At 38.4% G+C, this 4978-nt stretch overlaps 1 pseudogene; it reads left to right on the forward strand.

Moving 5' to 3' along the window:
- LOC122668309 lies at positions 1-2067 on the forward strand (annotated as a pseudogene).
- Positions 2068-4978: the final 2911 nt, after the last annotated feature.

The following is a 4978-nucleotide window of genomic DNA, read 5'->3' on the forward strand; positions in this document are numbered from 1 at the left end:
ATGATAACAGGAGCTGCAAGCATCTTGAAACCAGCCCTTGCTCGAGGAGAACTCCAGGTATTTAATTTGTCCTCTATCATTATTTTCTTAATTCTTGATTTATTAATCTTTATCCATCTAAGAATAACTTAAAACATTTGAGGCTTACATCTACTTTGCAAATCTTGTGTATTGGTGCTACAGCACAAGATGAATACAGGGAGTACATTCAGGAAGACCGAGCTCTAGAAAGGCGATTTCAACCAGTAAAGGCACATGAACCATCCATTAGTGAGGCAATACAGATTCTGAAACAGATTTCTCCACGTTATGAGATTTTTCATAAGCTCCATTATACTAATGAAGCTCTAGTTGCCTCTGTAGAATTGTCAAAACAACTTATCAGGTTTGTTAAATTGAAAATGATCTCCCTGTTACCAAACAAATGCTTCTGTTATTTTTTTTTCTTCCAAACATCAGTCTTTGGTTTCATTGCTTAATATTTTTCTTATCGATTGTCTTGCTTCCATTTTTTACGACGCTGAGAGTTTACACTTGATTAACTTTCTATAATGTGACAAAGCCATTGATTTGACAGATGAAGCTGGCGATTTTGTTCGAATTCATCAACCTCAGGTAGGGTTCCCCAGTTCCCCACCCTCTCCAAATAAATAAATAATTCTTGCTGTCATCACTATTTCCATATTCACTAAACCTATAGAACTGAATGTGAAATGCTTTGCTTGTTTTAGCTTCCTGAGGAAACCAAGGAGCTTTACAAAGATCTTCGAAAGATCACAGAGGAAAAAGCTGAGGCTATCCGTAACCAAAACTCTTCGAAGGTATTAAACATTAATGCATTGGTGTGACCAAATCTATGTAATATACTTTCACTTCCCTTCTGTTTTCTTACAGTTCAAAGCTCTTTACAGGTACAATCCTTAAGTTTTCAGGAAAAAAACATCAAAACTAAGATCTTAAAGATCGACGACAAAATGGATAAAGGGAATCAATGCAAACGGTTCGAACCTAGTTGTTACAGAAGTGGACACACAACATGCTGTTTCTTCTTGGACTGGAATACCTGTCAGGAAGGTTTCCACCAGTGAATCCAAATACCTTCTGAAGATGGAGGAGTCTCTTTGTAAACATGTCATTGGTCAAGAAGCTGCTGTGAAGGCTATTTGTCGGGCTATCCGTCGTGCCCGTGTTGGCATAAGTGATCCTGACAGACCAATTGCCAGCCTCCTCTTTGCTGGCTCAACTGGCGTAGGAAAAACACAATTGGCAAAAGTGTTGGCTGCTGAGTACCTGGTTCTAAGGAAGCCATGATAAGGTTTGACATGAGTGAATTCATGGAGATGCACTCGGTATCAAAGCTCATTGGTTCGCCCCCAGGTTATGTTGACTATACAGAAGGTGGAAAACTTACTGATGAAGCTGTTCGTCGACATCCCTTTACTATTGTCCTTTTTGATGAAATAGAGAAGGCACATCGTGATATTTTCAATATAATGCTTCAAATTTTGGAAGATGGCAGACTCGCAGATAGCAAGGGGAAAACAACTGATTTCTGTAATACAGTTATCATAATGACATCTAATATTGGGAGTTCTGCAGTTGTGAAGGGTGGGCAGCAAATTAATTCACGCCAGGTAAATGCCAAAGTTGTGGAGGAACTTAAAAAGTTTTTCAGGCTGGAGTTCTTAAACAGGTTGGATGACGTGATCGTATTCCAACAGCTGACAAAAGAAGTGGTGAGGAAGATTGCAGAAATAATGCTTGGGGAGGTGATTGCAAGACTTGAGAAGAAGAATATTTATCTCAAGGTGACAGATACCTTCATTGATAAAGTGATTGAGAATGGTTATAGTCCAACATATGAATGGTTATAGTCCAACATATGGAGGTAGGACACTGAGAAGGTCCATAGTGAGGCTTCTGGAAGATAACTTGGCTGACAAGATACTAGCAGAGGAGATCAAAGATGGAGATTCGGTAACCATTGACGTTGATAGTGATAGTGAAGTAACTGTGAATAAGGAATCCTGAATTCACATTCTTCAAAATTCAAACCAATGGATTTGCTAAAACTGTTCTGTGGAAATTCATTATCATTACATGGATTTGCTAAAACTGTTCTGTGGAAACTCATTATCATTACATATCTAAAAGTTCATATGGCAGCCCCCAAGAAACATGTCTACCTCTAGAGACAAGTAGAACTTATTTGTAGTGATAGTTTGCTTTACATATGTAGTTCTTTGAGACAAGTAGAACTTATTATTAAATCTCTTGAAAGTTTTTACTAATGTATGAATTAATGAAATTCACATTTGCTTTTTACTGATGATACACTTAATTTTTTGTCATGCTTCTGAAACGCCCACACAGCAGGAAGAGGCAATTGTCATTTGAAAAGAGACACCCCACCCCAGAAGGGTGCCCTCGCTCTCTTGGCAAAACACTTCAAAACATGAGTTGCTCTTTTGATCTTCATGGTTTCCTTATTGTGTCTTTACCTAATGAGTTTGTTGCTATGACTCTCACGGACTATAAGGTATTACCATAGTTGTCATGGCGTCCTGGCGCTGGAGAGGGCTGCATGGCGACCTACGCCATGGCGACCCTCTTTGATTTCTTCCTCCGACTCTCTTTCCCTCTTCGATTTCTTCTTCCCGTCTTCGATTTCTTCTTCCCTCTTCGATTTCTTCTTTCCCTCTTCAATTTCTTTCGATTTCTTCTTCGATTTCTTCTTCCTGTCTTCTTTCCCTCTTCGATTTCTTCTTCCTGTCTTCTTTCCCTCTTCGATTTCTTTCGATTTCTTCTTTCCCTCTTCGATTTCTTCTTCGATTTCTGAATTTTCTTCTTAAAACTTGAGAAACAATAGAGAAAAAATAAAACATGGCTTGAGTATACATCTATTAACACATTAAAAATAGAGAAAATAAAAAATAAAACATGGTCGACATGCTCGCCATGTCGATATATCGACGTGACACCCCTCCACCGACTTGGATCGCCGTGACGCCGTGACAACTATGGGTATTACCTCCTACTAATCTAGTTACGATACGCGATGGCTATACTGATAGGTCTACTGGTGTTGTTGGTTGGGCTACGATAAGTTTTTCTGATACACAGTTTAGATTTGTCTCTATGAATTGTGACTAGGTAGGAGACACGATGACACTAAAAACCAAAACCGTCCTGATGCAGTATCACTTAACTGGTTGGACTAGCATGATAGGCTTTGGAGACCCAAACCTAGGCAGAACCAGTCTAACCCAGGATTTTGATCCACCAAGGGTTGGAAGTAGTATGTTAGTTTATTTATTTCAATCTTTTATTCGTTGACTATGTAGGAGTCAGATAGAGTTTGAGTTACAAGTTATTTCAGTTTTGTAGTTAGAATAGGAGTTATTAATTTTCTCTTTAAATACTTGCATTGTAACCAACGTAAGTTTATTGGGTTTACTGTGAGAGTGTGTGATTGTGTGATCTTTTTCCCCTTCACCCTGCAACTTTTCCATTCTCCTATCTGCCCTCAACCAATTTGGTATCAGAGCTGATCCATCTCCTTCCCCATCAACCTCTCTCATTCCCTTCTTATCAATATCTCACATCTCGTTCTTCTTCTTCCCATTTCATTTTTCCCATTACTGTTATGTCGACACCAGCATTTTTTTTTAAAAAAAATCGAACCAAAACCCCACCCCTTCGACTTTTTGCAGTAAACCCCCTTCTCCATTATTTCGATCGATGCCCTTCTAGGGTTCGACTGAATGGAATAAAAAAAGTGTGATGTGCAGAGAACGCAAGAGGGGGAAAAAAAGGAGAAAGAATGAAGAGAAGAGAGAACGAGAAGAATCAAACCAGAAGAAAAGAAAAAAAAAGAGACGAGAGAGCAAAAGATTTTGAGGAAAAGACAGAAGAAGACATACCTGATTCCCGTCGTTGCATAAAGTCACAGCCTTTCAAAATCACCATCTCCTAGTCGAGGTCGCAGTAACAGTTGCAGTCTCTGATGAGGACGAATTCCTCAATGCTGGTCTCCTTCCATTCCAACACGTCTTCCTTCCTTGCCAACTTCCTCGCTGGATAATAGAGTAGCTGAAGACGATTTGGTATTTTTTTGCTTTTTCCCACAGTAAGTCTCCTTTAAAAACCCATATTCCCTATATTACCCCTTCCCTTCCATCAATCTGATTTCTTCCCTTAACAATGCAGTTGCTTCCTTTATCTCAGATCAGATCTGATCATAGATTTGATTATTGAGCCTACTTGCATCTGAGATCCTTAATCTGGGTTTACATATTGCATCATGTCTGCATGAGTTTTAAAGTTTTATTGCAGCACTAGCTAAGAGTTACCAGAAAGTATTTGGGTGGATAATGCTGAGATTGTGAGGTGGATTCAGCTTGGAATGAAGGCTGGTTGGCCTTGGGATATTTTCCAAGTTTTATTGTCTATTTCTTCTTTGACTCAAAAGAAGCATATTGATGTAATTTGTAAAGACTATTCTGTGGTTACTGTAGCTCATAGAGTTACTTATACCTTATAAGGTTATTAGGACTAGGAAATCTACTGTAGTGGATGTAAACATACATGAATTTATTTTCCAGTAAATTTCTTTTTGTTTCTCATAAAAAAAATGTATGTATTAACAAGGACAGGTCTTACATTGGACAAGCTCATAGACTTGCTACTAATGCTACGAGTAGTAAAAGTAGAGTAGATATTACTGATAATGTATCTTCTTTCCTCTTTGTTTAACGAATGTTTTTTTCTATTTAAGAAAAAAAAAAGGACGACAGTAGAAGACTGCCCCCACAGAAATAAAGGATTTCTTGCTCTAGGGCACAGTCTGGTCTGGCAGAAACAGCAAGTTTCTTAAGCCAGATGATAAGTGGGATTTGAATGAGCTATACATAACAAGGGTCAATTAGACTTCAGAATTTACAAACTCATGATCAGCTTGGATCAAGGAATGATTTTC

This window comes from Telopea speciosissima, chromosome 7 (assembly GCF_018873765.1).
Source record: "Telopea speciosissima isolate NSW1024214 ecotype Mountain lineage chromosome 7, Tspe_v1, whole genome shotgun sequence".
In the NCBI taxonomy this organism is placed as follows: Eukaryota; Viridiplantae; Streptophyta; class Magnoliopsida; order Proteales; family Proteaceae; genus Telopea; species Telopea speciosissima.